Source organism: Brassica rapa, chromosome A05 (assembly GCF_000309985.2).
Source record: "Brassica rapa cultivar Chiifu-401-42 chromosome A05, CAAS_Brap_v3.01, whole genome shotgun sequence".
Lineage (NCBI taxonomy): Eukaryota > Viridiplantae > Streptophyta > Magnoliopsida > Brassicales > Brassicaceae > Brassica > Brassica rapa.
In genome coordinates this window covers 14,765,417-14,788,030 of record NC_024799.2, presented here as the reverse complement: position 1 = coordinate 14,788,030, position 22,614 = coordinate 14,765,417, and the positions used below count along the sequence as shown (strand labels likewise).

The 22,614-nt window shown below is 46.5% G+C and overlaps 2 non-coding genes across 2 annotated transcripts; one reads left to right on the top strand and one right to left on the bottom strand.

The window, feature by feature from the left end:
* The first annotated feature begins 12,681 nt into the window (after positions 1-12,681).
* On the top strand, positions 12,682-12,788 carry LOC117134481. The gene has a single exon (XR_004458666.1). It is a non-coding gene; the product is annotated as a small nucleolar RNA R71 (small nucleolar RNA).
* Positions 12,789-21,021: 8,233 nt separating this feature from the next.
* Positions 21,022-21,128, bottom strand: LOC117134484. Its single transcript, XR_004458669.1, has one exon. It is a non-coding gene; the product is annotated as a small nucleolar RNA R71 (small nucleolar RNA).
* Between the last annotated feature and the right edge of the window lie 1,486 nt (positions 21,129-22,614).

The window sequence follows — 22,614 nt, the reverse complement described above, 5'->3', positions numbered from 1 at the left end:
AAACCGCGGAAAACTCGTAGTAAACGTGTCGAGTCGGAAGACGGCCCAAAGGGACCTAAAACACGACTCGAGGCCCATCCTACGATCTTTCCTAACCAAAAGCCCGTGAACCACAGCGTGGTTCGCGCTTGGCCCGCGAGGAAGGATAAATGTCAAGTTTCCGCGGATAAATACGGAAGTTTTGAAGATAATTGTGAAGATCGGGAAAAATGGAATATCTCCATTTTTATGCTATGACGGCTTAAGGGCAGAAGAGTAAAAGCGTAAACCGACCTTGGAGCTAGTATATAAGGAGTCCTAGGCGAGGAGCAGAGGAGAGAACTTTTTCAGAGCAAACTTAGCACTTAGAGCGATTTAGGCAACTTTCCGTTTTTGTTATTTCGAGCTGCGACTCAATTAGGTTTAGCCGTCTTAGGGTTGCTAGAACTAGGAATCTCGCCGACAGCTCTCGAGCCCAGGCTTATACCTTGTTGTAACGCTCATACGCAGATTCGGAATAAGATCTATTTTGCTCTCTTTTCGATTTCTTATTTTTATCGTTGTTATTCTCGTGTTCTGATTGCTTGACGTGTGGTAATTAACAGATATCCGGGTCCTCTGGGAAACTAGGGTTTTCTTAGTTTCCTTATTTAAACGGAAATCGACAGTGCGAATTTCGGTTCCCACAGTTTGGCGCTAGAAGGAGGGGGACTTACGGATCAATCTAACCCGCAAAAGCCACACACAGTCAGACATGTCAACCAACGACGCGGATAACGTGCAAACTCCCCTTAACGGAGGCAGCGGCACCGATCTCCACACTCCGGTAGCGGACGTATCTGCGGCCAACGCGCAAGCCAACGCCGCGACTCTCGAGGAGTTTAAAAAGATGTTCGCCACCTATGAAAAAAGGTCGGAAGAACAGGATAAGCTCGTGAATACCTTGACCAAACAGGTTGAAACCTTAACGGCAAGGACCCAAGCTATCCGTCCCCGCGGAACCACCAAAATCCGCGGGAAGAGGCTCGATTTCGCCACCCCACTCGATAGAGCAGGAGTCGCGCGGGAACGACCTTCCGGTCAAAACCCCAGCGAGAAGTCTCCCATCGAGAAGGGGAACTCTGAAAGTCTTCCGCTCCCTGCAAAGGACTCGGAGGATAACGGAGCCGAACACATTGACCTGGACCCTAGCGATGTCTCCAACGACAGCGACGAGGATGGCGACAGACATCCAAGAAGGACCAGAAGCCGATCGGCTCGGGAAGGCTCCCCGTTCGAAAAACCAATGACGGAAGAAGAAGAAGTCGCCTATTGGAACGAACAAGAGGAGCTGGCCGAGAGGCAAACCGAGCTCACTCGCAGTAAGCGCCGACAGGCTCGGAAATCCTCTGACGAGACATCGGATATCCGCGATCTCCGCGACTACATCACCAAGACTGCGGCAGAAGTGAGAGCCGTAAAGTCTCAAATCCATCATGCTACTAGTGCCGCCCCCGAGATCGATCGACTGCTGGAAGGAGCTCGAAAGACCCCCTTTACCAATCGCATTTCGGACATGAGGGTGTCCGATCCGGGAAAGATCAAAGTACCGAAGTACGATGGTACGGCCGATCCGAAAGCGCACCTTCAGGCTTTCCACATCGCGATGGGAAGAGCAAGACTGAAGGACGGCGAAAAGGATGCCGGCTATTGCCGCCTGTTCGTCGAAAATCTTGAAGGAGCAGCGCTCGAATGGTTCGCACGCCTTCGTCGCAACACCATCGGGAGTTTTCGACAGCTCGCATCGGAATTCCTCAAACAGTACTCTGTATTCATAGACAGGGAAACCTCCGATGTTGATCTCTGGAGTCTCTCCCAGAGGGAAGACGAACCCCTCCGCGAGTTTATCAGCCGATTCAAATTGATAATGTCCAGGGTCAGCGGGATAAGCGACAAAGTGGCCATCGACGCGCTGAGAAAGACGCTCTGGTACAAGTCGAAATTCAGAAAATGGATAACTCTCGACAAACCGCGAACGATCCAGGACGCCCTCCACAAAGCAACAGACTATATCATAGTGGAGGAAGAAACTAAAGTCTTATCGCAAAAACATAAGCCGGCAAGACCATCCTCGAAAGACGCAGATCCGAAGGGGAAAAAGAAGAACTCTCGTAACGACAAGTACGTCCATCACGAGGGGGAAGATCTCCAAGGGGCGCATAACTATGCGATCATTCGGATCAAGGCCGGACCACGGGCAACACATGGACTCGCAATCAAGGGTATGACGAGAACACCTTCTGCGAGTTCCACCAATCCCGAGGACACTCCACGACTAATTGCAAAGTCTTAGGAGCAAGACTGGCCGCGAAGCTGCTCGCTGGAGAGCTTTCGGAAGTAACTAGCGTCAAGGATCTCATCCTCGATTCTGATCGGCCTCCAAAGACGGACAGAAATCCGCCCGCCGAAAAATCTCCTCAACGAAACCAACCTGGGGATAAACGCGGTAGGAAGGCCGGATGACAAAGGGAACGATAACAATCGTCGCAGAGTCAATATGATCATCGGAGGATCTCAATACTGCGGCGATACCGTGTCAGCCATCAAGGCTTACCAACGGAAGGCAGAATCAAGCGCAAAATGGCCTACATGGTCTCCTCCTCGAGACGGCCAAAATTGCTCGATCACCTTCACGGAGGAAGAAGCCGGCGGTATCGACCAACCTCACTGCGACCCTCTCGTCATAGATCTCGTCATACGAGATTTAGAAGTCGGAAGGGTACTCGTCGATACGGGAAGTACGGTCAACGTAATCTTCCGCGACACTCTCAATCGGATGAGTATCGAACTCGGAGAGGTAATTCCGACGCCAAAACCACTCACGGGTTTTTCAGGCGAAGTGTCAATGACTCTCGGGTCAATCCAATTGCCAGTCATGGCCAAGGAGATCACGAAAATCGTCGAATTCGCGGTAGTCGACCATCCCGCTATCTACAACGTGATCATGGGAACCCCATGGCTCAACGCCATGCAGGCAGTTCCGTCAACTTACCACCTGGGTCTCAAGTTCCCAACGCCGAGCGGAGTCGCGGCCATCTGGGGATGCCAAAAACAATCGCGACTATGCTTCCTCGCGGAGCATAAGTTAAGGCAAATCACGGCTTCTGCAAATGGCAAACGCGCGAAGATAGATCGATCTTCGGCCAAAAGCACCCCGCACAAGGACGAAGTAAAATCGTCTGTCAACGCAAACGCATCGGACGTCGAAGCTCGACATAAATCCGAAGCCCACGCGACAACTCAACCGGAACATCCGGAAATTAGCGTCGACCCAGCCACGATCGACACGGTCAAGGCGGACATCGCGACACCAACCGCCGAGTAAGAACACTCGCGGCATGAAACAGAACTACGAGATGGCTTGATCCTCGAAAGGGGTACGTAGGCAGCTTGTCAAAAGACGAGTTCAGCTATCCCCCTCTCTAAAAAGGGGGGGGGGAGTGGGTGCGTATACTCGTATACTCCCACAATCGCCATTATTGTAATCGAGTTTTAGAAACATAAAAATTTTTACAATATACACTGTCTTTTTATCGAAAACGCTTACGCTTCAGTTTACGCTCGTCTGCGGCCTCATCCGGCCCAAAAATCGTAAAGATTATCACCTTTCAAACACGCATAATCCTCGAAAATAACTGCGAGACGTCGCAAAAAGTTAAAATTCGAGGACAATGCTAAATAAATTGTCCGAACGCGACCACTAAAAACCTTACACCCCGTTCGTCGATTGGCCCCGACGAACACGCCAGCCGTCTTAAACAAACGCAATCCGATCACTCTTTTGATCTTTAAAAACGTCCAGCACAAGGACAAAAGCGCGCTACAACAAAAATCCGAAATTTTGGTTTAGCACTTCCAGATTCTGAGAAGATGCTCGATTCGTACCATACAAGTCATATAAGCCGAGAACATATCGCGGACTTTAAACCGGTGCGAGTCAGGAAGAAATCGCAACAGGAAAAACGATAGCCGGCTAGTCACCGCACAAACCTCAACCGAAAGTAAACCTAGGTCTTGCCCTAAACCCAACGCTCTGGTCTCGAACATCTCAAGGCATGATATCTAAAAGATACGAGATCATAAACCATGCCTCTCCGTTCGTATCTCAATGTTCTCGAAAATCGTAAAGACAGATAAATTTTTACGAAAATCACGAACGAACCAACAGATCGAACGTCTAATTAGAACTACATACGAGACGACAACTCGTATTTACTTCAACCCTACTCAGGAAAAACTCGAAACGAAACATTTATCATATAAATAAACCGCGTAAAGCGGCAAAGGGATTCAAAGCCACCAACGGCCAGTCCCGGAAATACAAATACGGCCATCGTGGCCTAAACGAAATCCAAATTCAAAAGGCCACATTCGACCGAAAACCAGGATAACTGATCCATCCCTCATAATCCAAAGTCGAAGTCCCCGGACAACGAAGCACCAAACGCATCCGCAGGACGATCCACTTCCTCGCCACCGCCGTGAAAATCGATCGGGACCTCCTCGGTATCAGGAGAAACCGGGATGGAATCCCAGAACCCTTGAATCCTCTCGTCGATCGGAGGGATAAGCGCCTCAGCGTGGGCACGGTCACTCATCCCACTCTTCATCAAGCTCATTTCTTCTTCAAACACATAGTCGTCGGCTTGCGTCCTCCAAAGACTTCCGACCGAACCACGGCACTCGCGAAAGTCGCCCACCGAGGTAAAGGCATTCTTAAGATTCCCGTACTCAACCTGGAACTGAGATGCGCGAGTCTTCATACCTCGACGATCTCTCTTTTGCCTTTCCTCTCCGATCTGCGAACAGCCCGCGCATGATCACGAGTAAGCTGTGCCTCTCGCTCCAGCATCTCGCCTTGCACGCGGGCGAGATCCCGCTCCGCTTTCTCCGCCTTGAAGCGGTAAACCATGGCTTCTCTATGACCCGCTCGATGGCCGAGCCCAGCAAGCTCAGGCCCTGCAAAATCAATAGGCGTGTTACAAATCCATACATAGGACAATCACTTAAAAATTCCCAAAAAAAAAACTAACCCCATTGATGATGCGAGATCCTTCCGCAACAACTCTCGGCCTCGCCGATTCTTTCGTAGGAGGAGGAGCATCGAAACCCGATGGCAGCCCAGCAAAGAAATCATCGAAGTCCGGAATGGGGGCTTCGCTCGAACCGCTTCCGTCGCCGTAAGCAAGGTTCGGATCCCATCCTGGAAGCATAGAGTCATCCATCGAAAACTCTATGTCGCCAAGATCGACGTCTTTTCCCTTCCAAGAGCTCGACTCCGGCGCGGCTGTCGGAACTTCAACGGGACTCTGGCCGTCGGGTTCGGAGTCGCTTCCCGTATCCGCGTCCAAAGCTGGACTAGGGTGCACAAATTTCAGCGCCTTCCGAACCCTTCTCGGCGTGAAAGAAGTCCAGAAGAAGGGACCATTCCTGAGAAGATCCCTCACCGCGATAATATCCTCAGGGAACGGAGCAAGAGGATTGATGAAGGGACGATTGTTCGGCAACCTCCGGAACAGTGGAATGCAACTCTCTTCGACGGACGCAGCGTCCAAACGAACAAAGAAAAAGAACTTCTTCCACGAGTTGAAGTTCGAAATGAACTTCTTAACCACCGACATAAATTTCCGAGGGACAAACCTATGCTTATCCGTATCCTTGACAAGTTGAAGCCTCAAAAGCGCTTCATAATGATCGACGGAAAGGGAAAGGCCATGCTCATAGCTTAGGATCAAGATCCCAATAAGGTGCTGAATGGCAAGGGGTGTCAACTGACTTATCGCGACTTCAAAACGGTCCAACACTCGGACGAGAATTTCGGGTATGGGGAACCAGAGGCGACAACGCACTATGAACACCTCATAACAAGTAAAGTAACCCTCCGGGGGGTTGTTAGCACATTCCCCGCGGCAGGGAACCCGGAACTCCACAACATCCGGGATGCGGTAGAACGACCGCATCGTCGCGAGAAACTCGTCAGTGGTCCTACTTGCGTCTTTTCCCTCGACTCCACGATGGACCAGGACCGGGAATGGCTTCTCCTTGGGAGGGATCAACGAGCCATAATGAGCAACCCACCATGCCTCGTTCTCGGCAGGATGCACCGAGTGAGGCACGAACTCCGTTTCGGAACGACGAGCTCTTCGTAAGGACTCGCGGACGAAGACCCTTTTTCGCAATCTTTTCTTGCTCGACATCTTTACACTTCTCTTAAGAGAATAGAGGAAAAGGGTGGAGAGAAAGATAGAAAGTTTTTGAAAGATCTTAGAGAAAAAACAAGAAAGTGAAAAAATTATGGAACAAGTTACCTCTCTTCTTATAAGACATGAGGATTTACTATTCAAGCTCGGACTTTCGCATATTAATTCCATCCATCACGCCTAACTTGCCAAACATGTCTAACCGCACGCTAGGATCCCCCCATGCATGATCCTAACGGGCTGGGGGGCTAACTGTTGGGGTCAAAAATGGTTACGACGGAATTACCATCCGAAAATCCTCAGAGATCGTATTTCCGAAAGGGTTAAAGAAGGGATGTAATTTTTCGTCGAAATAAACTATACGAGGTTATTTCTACGAAGAAGTATTCTTTGGGATTCAAACCAAACGATCGTCCCGCTCGGTCGCTACGTAGCAACCGAGCTCAAGCCAAAGCTCGGTCGCTACGTAGCGACCGAGCAATCGTCCCGCTCGGTCGCTACGTAGCGACCGAGCTCGAGCCAAAGCTCGGTCGCTACGTAGCGACCGAGCGATCGTCCCGCTCGGTCGCTACGTAGCGACCGAGCTCAGCCAAGCTCGGTCGCTACGTAGCGACCGAGCGATCGTCCCGCTCGGTCGCTACATAGCGACCGAGCTCGAGCCAAAGCTCGGTCGCTACGTAGCGACCGAGCGATCGTCCCGCTCGGTCGCTACGTAGCGACCGAGCTCGAGCCAAAGCTCGGTCGCTACGTAGCGACCGAGCGATCGTCCCGCTCGGTCGCTACGTAGCGACCGAGCTCAGCCAAGCTCGGTCGCTACGTAGCGACCGAGCGATCGTCCCGCTCGGTCGCTACATAGCGACCGAGCTCGAGCCAAAGCTCGGTCGCTACGTAGCGACCGAGCGATCGTCCCGCTCGGTCGCTACGTAGCGACCGAGCTCGAGCCAAAGCTCGGTCGCTACGTAGCGACCGAGCGATCGTCCCGCTCGGTCGCTACGTAGCGACCGAGCTCAGCCAAGCTCGGTCGCTACGTAGCGACCGAGCGATCGTCCCGCTCGGTCGCTACGTAGCGACCGAGCTCAGCCAAGCTCGGTCGCTACGTAGCGACCGAGCGATCGTCCCGCTCGGTCGCTACGTAGCGACCGAGCTCGAGCCAAAGCTCGGTCGCTACGTAGCGACCGAGCGATCGTCCCGCTCGGTCGCTATGTAGCGACCGAGCTCAGCCAAGCTCGGTCGCTACGTAGCGACCGAGCGATCGTCCCGCTCGGTCGCTACGTAGCGACCGAGCTCGAGCCAAAAGCTCGGTCGCTACGTAGCGACCGAGCGATCGTCCCGCTCGGTCGCTACGTAGCGACCGAGCTCGAGCCAAAAGCTCGGTCGCTACGTAGCGACCGAGCGATCGTCCCGCTCGGTCGCTACGTAGCGACCGAGCTCGAGCCAAAGCTCGGTCGCTACGTAGCGACCGAGCGATCGTCCTGCTCGGTCGCTACGTAGCGACTGAGCTCAAGCCGAAGCTCGGTCGCTACGTAGCGACCGAGCACTCGTTTCGCTCGGTCGCTACATAGCGACCGGGCTCGAGCCAAAGATCGGTCGCTGTATAGCGATTGAACCTTTCCGAACATCGATACGACACCAGTCCTTGCATTCTCGTCAAACCTTCGAATGCTATCTCCCGAAGACCGTAGCAAGCTCAGTCTATGATTCCCGCTATTCTAATTCATCGATCAAACTTCGCGGATTAGAAACCGCGGAAAACTCGTAGTAAACGTGTCGAGTCGGAAGACGGCCCAAAGGGACCTAAAACACGACTCGAGGCCCATCCTACGATCTTTCCTAACCAAAAGCCCGTGAACCACAGCGTGGTTCGCGCTTGGCCCGCGAGGAAGGATAAATGTCAAGTTTCCGCGGATAAATACGGAAGTTTTGAAGATAATTGTGAAGATCGGGAAAAATGGAATATCTCCATTTTTATGCTATGACGGCTTAAGGGCAGAAGAGTAAAAGCGTAAACCGACCTTGGAGCTAGTATATAAGGAGTCCTAGGCGAGGAGCAGAGGAGAGAACTTTTTGAGAGCAAACTTAGCACTTAGAGCGATTTAGGCAACTTTCCGTTTTTGTTATTTCGAGCTGCGACTCAATTAGGTTTAGCCGTCTTAGGGTTGCTAGAACTAGGAATCTCGCCGACAGCTCTCGAGCCCAGGCTTATACCTTGTTGTAACGCTCATACGCAGATTCGGAATAAGATCTATTTTGCTCTCTTTTCGATTTCTTATTTTTATCGTTGTTATTCTCGTGTTCTGATTGCTTGACGTGTGGTAATTAACAGATATCCGGGTCCTCTGGGAAACTAGGGTTTTCTTAGTTTCCTTATTTAAACGGAAATCGACAGTGCGAATTTCGGTTCCCACATCAACCTCTGCTGCTGTGTAGGGAAGTAACTCCACAGGATTCTTGCCATCGATCCATGGCCCTCGTAGCCTGTCGATTGAATGAGTTTGCCTGCAAGAAATTTTGATTAGTAATTTATTCAATATCCCTTTGGGCATGAAGTATTTGACTAGACAATTTGTTTAAATCTAGCATGACTGGTGATACGAAGCGGTCATGCATGATTTCGTAAGTCTGCAGCCTAGTATCTATGGCTGAGATCTTAGCGTCGAGCGATGTGATGGTACATACATCGATCGATGTGGCTGGTTGTTGGTCCTTCTTGCGAATGGTGTCCAGATCTTGCTGTAGTAGCTCGATTTTAGTGTTCAGCCAGTCCACGTTGTTGTTGAGAGGGTAGTACACGTCGTTTATCCTCGTGTTGATGTATGAGACTTCCCATTCATCCTTGTGTTGTGCTGAACATTGCGGTTCTGCAGGGATCTGGGCTGTCGGAAGACTGACGTCGATCAATGGTGCATGTGGTGCGTCGATCGATGCTGAGGTCGTGGCTTCCTTCTCAACTTGCTGTCGCAAACTCTCAATTTCTGTCCTCATTTCTACCATACTTCTGAAAAGCTCATTGTAGCCTCTATCCAGAGGTTGATGTGTATCTTCTACCAATGATTTGAGCTCCTCTCCCAGTTTTTCCTGAGCTCCACAAATACCAGTCACCATCTCGTTGATTTCATCTTTGGTGTAGAGTTCCGGTGCCAGTCTTGTGAGTGTGAAGGAAGTGGCGTGTTCTGGAAGACAGATGTGGCCCTCTTCAAAAAGAGATGCTCTTTTCAGTATTTTCCTGATGTCGTCCTTTGTGACAGGTATCATCTCACCAGCTACGCCTCGTGCGTGTCCACACTCATCTCTGTAGACTACATACTCGTCCCTTCATTCCCAAGTGAACTTTCTGGCTCCGTACATGTCTTAAGCGCGGTGTCCAAATTCGTAACGTCTGTCGACCGACGTCGGGTCATCCTTATCGATCGACGTTGGTGTTACCCTGTCGATCGATGTCTGAGTTGTCCCGTCGATCGATGCGTGGCCTTTTGGTTGGCATGATAGATCTGGATTGATTTCTGTTGCGGCGACTCCTACATGTTTGTTTGGATCGGTGTGAATGATGTCTGGAGTGCCACGTTGTTGTGAGAATAGGTTGTCAGGTCCATTGGCCACTTGAAGGATATCTGCTATGTCCTCTCTGGACACTTGTAAGATCCTTCCATTCATTGCACGTGCGTTGCCATCTGGGTTCCTGAAAATACCAAATTCATCAGGAGTTAGAAAACCGTAATCAATGTTTGCATTATCATTCAATTTAGAAATAGAAAGATTAGGTTTAAGAGTAGTATCGATCGATGTTGATACAGATGCATCGATCGAGGGCAGAATAATTTCTTCAGAACTTGTGTTCTTGAGATGATTGCTCTTCATGGATTTTCCTGTTGATGTAGATGGAAGAGTGTTCATCTTTTTTGCTTGTGTGTCTGCTCTGTTGTGTTGAGGTGGTTTCAGGGGTGCAAAACGTTTTAAATAGGTATCTATAAACCTAGTTGGAGAGGGAATATTCTCCTATTCCTTGATTTTCGCTGCGGCGCGAATATCGATCGATGTTCCTTTGTGGGTGTCAATCCATGTGAGCGGTTGTTTTGCTGGACGAGGGTGGGTATCGACCGATGTGGAGTGCACTTCGTCGAGCGATGTTGGAAACGTGTTGGTGAACTTATGCGTTTCAAATCTTTCATCCTGCAAAGACATCTCTATTGCACGTTCCTTCCAATAATCCTCATCGTGTTCCTCTGTATGTTCCTCGTTAGATGAAGTGATTACAGTGTCAACTGCAAAACTTTCATGGAAACCACTGTCTGCCCAACTGCCTATGGAATAATCATCACGTCCTATCTTGCTTGGAGGTTGGAAGGCAAGGTGTGGGTGACAATGATTTGGTATAGCGGAATGGTCAACCGGTTGCTTTACGTCGAGTGACGTGTTGTTGCGGTCATCGGTCACCGTTGACTTATTGGAATCGATGGATGGAAAAGTGGGGGTGTCGATCGATTCCGAGTACTCTGTTTCGTACTCCGATTCGTACTCTGCTCCACAATGGGATGCGCGAATGAAGCTAAGTTCTTTCCCGTAATCCACATAATTAATAACCTTTCTCTTAGGTTGGATTGGGTCGTACTGGATGTTGGGGTCTATCAGCGTCAGACACAATTTGTTTTTGTTCATGTCACATACAGCTCCTATTGTAGCTAGGAAAGATCTTCCAAGCAGAAGTGAAGAGTTCCAGTTAAGCTTAATGTCTAGGACTTGAAAATCTACCGGGACAAGGGTATTACCAATCTGTACCTCCAGATCTCTTATGATACCTCCTGATCGTTTCTCTGAAAGATCCACGAAGGTGAAGGATTCTGTTGAAGGTTCGATGGTCAAAACAAGCTGGTCTGCCATGATCCTAGGGAGGATACTAACTGATGCTCATGTGTCACATATTGAATGGGGAAATTTAACACCCTTGACTACGCATGGTATTGCAAACTTCCCAGGATCACTCTTCTTCGTCAATGTGATCCTTTGTCTCATCTTCTCTCTGACTTGATGAAACATTCTCCTAATGTCCTCCTCAGTTACCTTTGTTTCTCTGAAGAACATCCACAACCGGTGTGTGAAGTAAGCTTCATCAAAAGGTTTTTCGATTGGGATTCTGAGGATTTTTTTAGTGAAACCATCCATCTCCTTATCGTTAGCTTCCCTCTTAAGGTTCTTAGGAATTTTATTCTTTCTTTTCTTTAACCTTCTCCCTTCAGTTTCCTGATTTTCTTGAACTGGTTCTGGTGAACTATTTAAAGGGTTGGGTTTTGGTTCGGGTGGTTTAGCTAATGGTTTTGGTGGTGGTTTGAGTGCGTTGATATAGTCAATATCGATTGAGGATAACCGCACTCGGTATGTCAGAGGTGCCTGTCGATTGATGGGAGGTGTGTTGTGACGATCGACGTTGGACTCACTCTGTCGATCGATGGCTGGCTAAGCCGATCGATCAATTTTATCATAGAAAGGGGAGGGTGGGTGAGGATGCTTAGCTGTGAATTCCTCATGAGTTAGAATTCGAACCGCATTGCAATCAGTCGATTTGGCAGACGACGTCGATCGATGACTGGAGTTATCTGTCCATCGATCTTCGTCATGGTCTGTCGATCGATACGAGTGCATCAACATCGGTCGACACCATTGGGATCCGGCGAGAGTCATGGAGCTTTCGATTTCGAAGTCTCCTTCCTCGAGTTTTTCATGTCTCACCACTTGCCAGAAATCATCATTTATGATGGCATTTACGTGGTGTTTTCCCTTGTCAGCTCCTGCCTCTCTAGCAAAAGCTTCTTGCCTCTTTATAGTTTCGCCAGTCTGAATCACTTGCGTTTCAAGTTTTCTCACCTGAGTCCCTAAGGTCTCGATTTTGGTGTTCAGATAGTTGTAGGCGGAGTCAATTTTACCGTTGAAATCCACGGTGATTTGTTGTTGTCCAAACAGTACTCGATCAAGCATTTCTTCGATCTTGCTTTCCTGAGTCTGGGGTGGTGGATTCTGGTAGTAGGAGTTCGCGTAGCTTTTGCTGTTGTTGAAGGGTTTTTGAAATTGTGAACTTTGGTTACTTCTTTGACCATTTCCAAAGAAGTTTCTGTTTCCGCCCTGGTTTCCAAATTTCTGGAATCCGGTACCTCCGATGTAGTTCACACTTTCTTCTCCTTCTGTATCTGCTACTTCTCCTTCAGCTGATCAGACTTGCTTCCTAAGAAGCTAGTGCACCACATCTAACTTAGCTCTTACTTCGTCCATCTGTTCCTTCCCTATAGAGGCTACAGACTTCTTCCGTTCAGAGTCAGTGTTTTTGGTGCTGCTGCTGTTAGCAAGGTTTTCGATAAGTCTCACAGTTTCCAACGGATTCCGAGTAGTGAAGTTTCCTTCACTCACCGTATCAAGAGCCATTTGATACTGTAAGGCGAGACCTCGGAAGAAAGTGCTTAGCAGCTGCACTTCGTTAAATCCGTGGTGTGGACAGTCTCGCTGGAAGAACCTAAATCTAATCCACGCATCTTTGAAGGACTCTCCAGCCTCCTGCGAGAATGTGGAAATTTTGTTTCGAAGTTCTTCAGCGCGCGCCCCATCGAAGAAGTTTCGTAAGAAAGCATTCTTGATGTCGGCCCAGGATGTTAAGGATCCTGTGGGTACCTGCCTAAGCGAGTGCATCGCTTCTCCATTCAGCGTGTATCTGAAGAGCTTGCACAGCAGGTAATCTTCGGGGACTCCTTTCATCCGAATAGCAGCGATTAAATCCTCGAACCGTTCTAGATGGTTCATAGGATGCTCGTGCGGTAACCCAGAGTAGGGTATCTGCGACACGAGAGTGTAGTATTGAGGCTTCAGCTCGAAATTCTGCTTCTGGATCTCTGGAAGTCGAATAGCTGATCTGTTGGAATAGTACTCATCTGGGCGATTGTAGTCGGCCAGTGGTTTCGATCGAGCGTCCTCATCTATAGGTTGAGCAGCTCCTGTAGCATCAGCATCAGGGATTACAGTCCCCTGAGCATCTATTTTCTGACATGTTGCATTACACAGATGACCGTCCTGGTCATACAGGTTTTCGTTCTTGCCCTGTGTTAGAATAATAAAGTTTACCATTTTTGACGACACTGTATCGATCGACGTACGCGGTGTAATATCGATCGTTGTCGAACGATTAGGATCGATCGACGATGAAGGTCTGGTGTCGGTCGACGGTTGGTTGTGCGTATCAATCAACGACAAAGTTGTTGCGCTAGCGATGTGGAACGTTGACCTCTACGGATGATGCGTTCCAAGTGAGCAGGATCGTCTGAGAACAGCAAGTCTTTCTCCTTGTTGCTTCTGGTACCGCTGGGCATGCACCTGAAAAGACAAGAAAAATATTAATGTTAGAAAGGGGGTAGAGAAGAGAATAAGAATCAATAAAACTAAATCTAATGGCGATCAAAGCTCCCCAGCAACGGCGCCAAATTTGATACCACTCAAATTACCTTAAGGAGTGTTACTCTCATTAAAAGAGGTTCAGATGTAGTACTTAGGGATCAAATCCATAAGGAGTTAGGGAACAATCAAATTACCCTAAGGAGTTGTAAATGTTTAAATTAAATAGCAATAGTAACAAGCGAAGTAAATAGTAAATGTAACTTGATTGGAAATGATATTAGATGCAGGGCCACTATTCAGGTGTTGGAGATTATAATATCTATAGATGCCTATCTGTTGCATGCATGATATGTTTGAGCTCAACCGCTTAACTCAATGATAAGCTGTCACATGTTTCACTGGTTAACAAGCTAGATCTCGTGTCTCAACGGTTAGTATGTTGACAACGAAAGAGTGTCGACCGATGGTGCTATAGGGACGTCGACCGATACACCTTTACCTACGTCGACCGATAGTCAGTTGAGGACATCGATCGACGGGTTCTAGCCAGGCTTATGCGCGAGTATGATATGCCCTATTAAGATACTAAATTGGCGGTTAGCCCTCTCTAGCAGTCCTAATATGATAGATAGATGTCAGGAAGGGATAACAAGGGTGCTTGAGTATGCAATCCTATGATCAATTTCTAGTTAGCAAAGCTAAAACAAGCAATGAATACAAATCTATCATGAATATCACAACAAGGCAGATCTATAGTTTGGGGCTAATCCCACAAACCTATCTGAACCCTGGATCTAATAAATGAACTACTCAGACATAGCAAAGCAATTCATGACAATCAAGAAAGGGAAATTCATAGTATAGATGAAAAGAAAATGAAAACAAGGAGTTCCAGTCACAAGTGATCTTCTCTCCAAAACTCTCTCTCTCTCTCTCTCTCTCAAAGTAAAACTGTAACAAAAAGCTCTCCCTGCAGTCAAAAAATTTAGGCAGTATATAATCTACTAGGTTAAAAACTCGTCAGGGCATTTTCGTAATTTGGCTTGGACTAGGGCTTCAAGTCCGCTGGATCCGAAATGTCGCATGTCCGATGTCTCGACATCGATCGATGGTACTTGTGTACATCGATCGATATTAATCTTCATTTTTTGAGGCATCTCATGGTGTCGATCGACAGCACTGGATGTGTATCGATCGATTGTTCTTCATCTCGTCGACGTCTACATGGTCAGCTCGGGTGAAATGTCCTTTAAGCTCCAAAATGCTCCAAAGTCATAGCTTTACTCCGAAATGCACCTGAACCTGAAAACATACCTAGAAGAGTAGAAAACATAGATATATATATAGTAAAACACCTATATACCATGGATGAAAACGGGTCAAATCCAAGGTATATCACTCGCCCATCTCGACGTCGGAATCTCTCTTGTCACCTTGGGAGGAAGACATGTTGAAAGCAAAAGTTTTGGAGCTAGATAGGTTTTTGAAGGTATGAAGAAGGGAAGGTGTGAAGAAAATGAATAACAAGAGCTCACTACTTATAGAAGTATGGGTTCGGAGTTCGTATCTTTAACACACATACAGTCTCGATAACTTTTCTTCCGCGGAGTTTAAAGTGTGAACTTCGTCCAATACGCTTAACCTTGCCAAAATCGTCAATCCGCCCGCTAGAGTCACGACTCTAACGATCTGGGGGGGCTAACTGTTGGGGTCAAAAACGGTTGCGACGAAGTTAACATTCAAAAACGTCCGAGGGAGAAAATGAGAATTTCTCTGATGCATACTTTTCGAAATAGATTCTTTCTTACGAAAAAGCTTTGCGGAGGAAAAAACGAGACGTCCAACGAGAGCTTGAAACAGGTCGTTACGCAGCGACTAAACGCGCCACGCTCGGTCGCTACATAGCGACCGAGCTCGAGCCAAAGCTCGGTCGCTACGTAGCGACCGAGCATCCGTCCCGCTCGGTCGCAACATAGAGACCGAGCGTTCGTCCTGCTTGGTCGCTACATAGCGACCGAGCTTGAGCCAAACCTCGGTCGCTACGTAGCGACCGGGCTCAAGCCAAAGCTCGGTCGCTACGTAGCGACCGAGCTCTTCCGAAACATTGATACGACACCAGTCCATGCATTCTCGTCAAACCTTCGATGCTATCTCCCGAAGACCGTAGCGAACTCGGTTCAAGTTTTCCGCTATCCTAAATCATCAATCAAACTTTGCGGATTGAAACCGCGGAAAGTTCGTTCTTTATCGAAAGAAGTCGCAGTAAACGCTTCGAGTCGGAAGACGACCCAAAGGGACCTAAAACATGACTCGAGGCCCACCATGCGATTTCTTAACCAAAAGCCCGTAAACCGTAGCACGGTTTACGCTTGGCGCGCAAGGAAGGATAAATGTCAAGTTTCCGCGGATAAATACGAAATTTTGAGGATAACTACGAAGATCGGAAAAAATGGAATATCTCCATTTTATGCTATGATGGCTTAAGGGCAGAAGAGTAAAAGTGTAAACCGACCTTGGAGCAAGTATATAAGGAGTCCTAGGCGAGAGGCATGGGAGGGAGATTTTCCGAGCAAACTTAGCACTTAGAGCAATTTAGGCAACTTTCCGTTTTTGTTATTTCGAGCTGCGACTCAATTAGGTTTAGCCGTCTTAGGGTTGCTAGAACTAGGAATCTCGCCGACCGCTCTCGAGCCCAGGCTTATACCTTGTTGTAAATGCTCATACGCAAATTCGGAATAAGATCTACTTTCCTCTCTTTTCGATTTCTTATACTTTATCGTTGTTATTCTCGTGTTCTGATTGCTTGACGTGTGGTATTAGCAGATATCCGGGTCCTCTGGTAAATTAGGGTTTTTCTAGTTTCTTTATTTAAACGGAAATCGACAGTGTGAATTTTGGTTCCCACATAAGATACCTATTAGAGGAATATGAAACTTGAAACTGTTTGACAAAAGTATTAGAGCTTTCTATATTCCTGAATTTACATCTAACTTGCTGTCTGTTAAGAAATACACAACTGATTTAAATTGCAATGTTATATTCAGTCCTAATGATGTGAAGTTTCAGGATATTGAGAGCAGCCAATTGATTGGAAAATGAATCACTAAAGGAGAGTTGTATTTGCTTGAAGAACTTGATCATGTTTCCAATTACAATTGCTCATTTACCTCTGCTTCTAGTTTGAATAAAAATGCATTGTGGCATACTAGATTAGAACATCCTCATGGAAGGGCTTTGAACTTGATGTTACCAGGTGTTTTATTTGAGAATAAGGATTGTGAAGCTTGCATTTTAGGCAAGCACTGTAAAACTATGTTTCCAAAGTCTAATAGTGTTTATGATAAGTGCTTGATCTGATTCATTCTGATGTTTGGACTGCACCTTGCATATCTAGAGATAATCATAAATACTTTGTCACATTCATTGATGAAAAATCCAAATACACCTGGTTAACTTTTATACCATCAAAAGATAGGGTGATAGATGCATTTAAGAACTTTCAAGCTTATGTAACTAACCATTATCATGCCAAGATTAAAATTTAGAGATCAGATAATGGAGGAGAGTACACAAGCTATGCGTTCAGAATCCATCTAAACCACCATGGGATCTTGCATCAAACAAGCTGTCCTTATACTCCTCAACAAAATGACGTGGCTGAGAGGAAGAATAGGCACTTGATGGAGGTTGCTAGATCACTGATGTTCCAAGCCAATGAACCAAAGAGATTTTGGAGTGATGCTGTTGCCACTACTTGCTATCTAATAATAGAATTCCCACAAAGGTGTTGAAGGATCAAGCACCATTTGAAGTTCTAAACAAGCACAAGCCATCAGTGGATTACTTGAGAGTATTTGGATGCTTATGCTATGTTTTGGTACCAGGGGAGTTGAGAAACAAGTTAGAAACAAGAAACACTAAGGCAATGTTCATTGGCTACTCAACAACACATAAAGGATACAAGTTCTATGATCCATATACTAGAAGAGTTCTTATCTCTAGAGATGAGAAGTTCATAGAAGCAAGAGGGTATTATGAAAAAAAGAATCAAGAGGATCTAAAGGAGTTGACATCAGATAAGGCCGGAGCTTTGAGACTGATCTTGGAAGGTCTAGGAATCAAGATGAACCAGGATCCGAATGTTGGTGGTGGAAACCAACAAGAGAGCTCCGTAGCACCTGTTGAAGCTAATCAAACACCTCGCCTTGATCATGAGGGAGGAAGTGAGCCTGAAACTCAAGAAAATGGGCAAGATGGAGCCGGCTTGAGTGAAGAAGGAGAAGAGAGTAACTCAGGCTCTCATAATCAAGGTGACCAAAGAGAAGGAGATGTAGAAGCTCAGGTTGATGGACAAGAACCAAGTGTCAAAGATGAGCCGGTTCGAGATCAACCAGTATTGAGGAGAAGCACAATGCTGAGAAAGGATCCTTTTAGCTGGGTAAAATGGCCAAGATGGAGCCGGCTTGAGTGAAGAAGGAGAAGAGAGTAACTCAGGCTCTCATAATCAAGGTGACCAAAGACAAGGAGATGTAGAAGCTCAGGTTGAAGTACAAGAACCAAGTTTCCAAGATGAGCCGGTTCAAGATCAACCAGTATTGAGGAGAAGCACAAGTCTGAGAAAGGATCCTTCTAGCTAGGTAAACACGAGAGTGTATTACAATGCCCAGGCTGTGGAGCATCCTACTCAGGCTGTGTGTTCCTTTGCTCAATATCCTGAAGAGTATTGTGCTGTTATGGTGAACTTGGATGAGAACTATTTTCCAAGAAGCTATGAAGAGGCAATGTTAGATAAGGAGTGGAAGGAATCAGTGGGAGCTGAGGTAGGAGCTATGATAAAGAATGATACATGGTATGAGAGTGAGCTACCTAAGGAAAAGAAGGCTCTGTCTAGTAGATGGATCTTAACAATCAAGTACAAGGCTGATGGGCAGATTGATAGAAAGAAGTCAAGGCTGGTTGCAAGAGGCTTCACACAAACCTATGGAGAGGATTACATTGAGATATTTGCACCAGTAGCTAAGTTACATACAATCCGGATTGTACTAAGCTTGGCTGTGAACCTTGGATGAGGCTTATGGCAAATGGATGTGAAGAATGCCTTTCTACAAGGAGAGCTTGAGGATGAAGTCTATAGGCATCCTCCACCAGGCCTGGAACACTTAGTGAAGAAGGGAAACATGTTGAGACTGAAGAAAGCCATCTATGAATTGAAGCAATCACAAGGAGCTTGGTACAACAAGTGATATACCTTGGATTTGACCCGTTTTCATCCATGGTACATAAGTATTTTACTATATATATATCTATGTTTTCTACTCTTCTAGGTATGTTTTCAGGTTCAGGTGCATTTCGGAGTAAAGCTATGACTTTGGGACATTTTGGAGCTTAAAAGACATTTCACCCGAGCTGACCACGTAGAGGTCGACGAGAGGAAGAACAATCGATCGATGCGCATCAGTGCTGTCGATCGATACCAGGAGATGCCTCGACAGATGAATATTAATATCGATCGATATACACAAGTACCATCGATCGATGTCGAGACATCAGACACGCGACATTTTGGATCCAGCGGACTTAAAACCCAAGGCCAAGCCAAATTACAAAAATGCGCTGACGAGTTTTTAACCTAGTAGATTATATACTGCCTAAGTGTTTTGACGGCAAAGAGAGCTTTTTGTTACAGTTTCACTTTGAGAGAGAGAGAAGAGAGTTTTGGAGAGAAGATCACTTGTGATTGGAACTCCTTGTTTTCATTTCTTTTCATCTATACTATGAGTTTCTATTTCTTCATTGTTATGAATTGCTTTGCTATGTCTGAGTAGTTCAATTATTAGATCCAGGGTTCAGATAGGTTTGTGGGATTAGCCCCAAACTATAAATCTGCCTTGTTGTGATATTCATGATAGATTTGTATTCATTGCTTGTTTTATCCTAGCTAACTAGAACTTGATCAAAGGATTGCATACTCAAGCACCCTTGTTATCCCATCTTGACATCTATCTATCATATTAGGACTGCTAGATAGGGCTAACCGCCAATTTAGTATCTTAATAGGGCATATCATACTCGCACATAGGCCTGGCTAGAACCCGTCGACCGATGTCCTCAACTGACTATCGATCGACGTTGGCAAGGTGTATCGGTCGACGTCCCAATAGGACCATCGATCGATATTCTCTCATTGTCGACATACTAACCGTTGAGACACGAGATCTAGTCTGTTAACCAGTGAAACATGCGACAGTTGATCACTGAGTTAAGCGATTGAGCTCTAACATATCATGCATGCAACAAATAGGCATCTATAGGTATTATAATCTCTAACACCTGAATAGTGGCCCTGCATCTAATATCATTTCCAACTAAGTTACATTTATTATTTACTTCGCTTGTTGCTATTGCTATTTCATTTAAACATTTACAACTCTTAGAATTAATAAACACTAGATTTAATTGTTCCCTAGCTCCTTATGGATTTGATCCCTAAGTACTACATCTGAACCTCTTTTGATGAGAGTAACACTCCTTAGGGTAATTTGAGTGGTATCAAATTTGGCGCCGTTGCCGGGGAGCTTTGATCGTATTAGATTTAGTTTTATTGATTCTTATTCTCTTCTCTACCCCCTTTCTAACATTAATATTTTTCTTCTCTTTTAAGGTGCATGCCCAGCGGTACCAGAAGCAACAAGGAGAAAGACTTACTGTTCTCAGACGATCCTGCTCACTTGGAACGCACCATCCGTAGAGGTCAACGTTCCACATCGCTAGACGTAACAACTTTGTCGTCGATTGATACGCACAACCAACCGTCGACTGACACCAGACCTTCATCATCGATCGATCCTAATCGTTCGACAACGATCGATATTAGACCGCGTACGTCGATCGATACCGTGTTGTCAAAAATGGTAAACTTTATTATTCTAACACAGTGCGAGAACGAAAACCTGTATGACCAGGACAGTCATCTGCGTAATGCAACAGGTCAGAAAATAGACGCTCAGGGGACTGTAATCCCTGATGCTGATGCTACAGGAGCTGCTCAACCTATAGATGAGGACGCTCCGTCGAAACCACTGGCCGACTACAATCGCCCAGATTAGTACTATTCCAACATATCAGCTAATCGACTTCCAGAGACAAGCAGAATTTTGAGCTGAAGCCTCAATACTAAACTCTCGTGTCGCAGATACCCTACTCTGGGTTACCGCACGAGCATCCTATGGGCCATCTAGAATGGTTCGAGGATTTAATAGCTGCTATTCAGATGGAAGGAGTCCCCGAAGATTACCTGCTGTGCAAGCTCTTCAGATACACGCTGAATGGTGTAGCGATGCACTCGCTTAGGCAGCTACCCACATGATCCTTAACATCCTGGGCCGACATCAAGAATGCTTTCTTACGAAACTTCTTCGATGAGGCGCGCGCTGAAGAACTTCGAAACAAAATTTCCACTTTCTCGCAGGAGGCTGGAGAGTTCTTCAAAGATGCGTGGATTAGATTTAGGTTCTTCCAGCGAGACTTTCCACACCACGGATTTAACGAAGTGCAGCTGCTAAGCACTTTCTTCCGAGGTCTCGCCTTACAGTATCAAATGGCTCTTGATACGGCGAGTGAAGGAAACTTCACTACTCGGAATCCGTTGGAAGCTGTGAGAAGTCTGTAGCCTCTATCGGGAAAAAACAGATGGACGAAGTAAGAGCTAAGTTAGATGTGGTGCACGAGCTTCTTAGGAAGCAAGTCTGTTCAGCAGAAGGAGAAGTAGCAGATACTGAAGGAGAAGAAAATGTGAACTACATCGGAGGTACCGGATTCCAGAAATTTGGTAACCAGAGCGGAAACATAAACTTCTTTGGAAATGGTCAAAGAAGTAACCAGAGTTCACAATTTCAAAAACACTTCAACAACAACAAGAGCTACTCAAACTCTTACTACCAGAATCCACCACCTCAGACTCAGGAAAGCAAGATCGAAGAGATGCTTGATCGAGTACTGTTGGGACAACAACAAATCACCGTGGATTTCAACGGTAAAATAGACTCCGCCTATAACAATCTGAACACCAAAATCGAGACCTTAGGGACTCAGGTGAGAAAACTTGAAACGCAAGTAATTCAGACTGGCGAGACTATAAAGAGGCAAGAAGCTTTCGCTAGAGAGGCAGGAGCTGATAAAGGAAAACACCACGTAAATGCCATCATAGATGATGATTTTTGGCAAGTGGTGAGAAATGAAAACCTTGAGGAAGGAGACTTCGAAATAAAAAGCTCCATGAGTCTCGGCGGATCCCAATGGTGTCGACCGATGTCGATGAACTCGCATCGATCGACAGACCATGACGAAGATCGATGGACGGATTACTCCAGTCATCGATCGACGTCGTCCGCTGAATCGACTGAATGCAATGCGGTTCGAATTCTAACTCATGAAAAATTTGCAGCTAAGCATCCTCACCCACCCTCCCCTTTCTATGATAAAATCGATCGATCAGTTGAGCCAACCATCGATCGACAGAGTGAGTCCGGCGTCGATCGTCACAATACACCTCCCATCGATCGACGGGCACCTCTGACATACCGAGTGCGGTTACCCTCAATCGATAATGATTATATCAACGCACTCAGAACACCACCTAAACCATTAGCTAACCCACCCAAACCAAAATCCAACCCGTTAAATAGTTCACCAGAACCAGTTCAAGAAAATCAGGAAATTAAAGGGAGAAGGTTAAGGAAAAGAAAGGAGAAAATTCCTAAGAACCTTAAGAGGGAAGCTAACGAGAAGTAGATTGATGGTTTCACTAAAAAAATCCTCAGAATCCCAATCGAAAAAGCTTTTGATGAAGCTTACTTCACACACCAGTTGTGGATGTTTTTCAGAGAAACAACGGTAACTGAGGAGAACATTAGGAGAATGTTTCATCAAGTTAGAGAGAAGATGAAACAAAGGATCACATTGACGAAGAAGAATGATCCTGGGAAGTTTGCAATACCATGCGTAGTCAAGGGTGTTGAATTTCCCCATT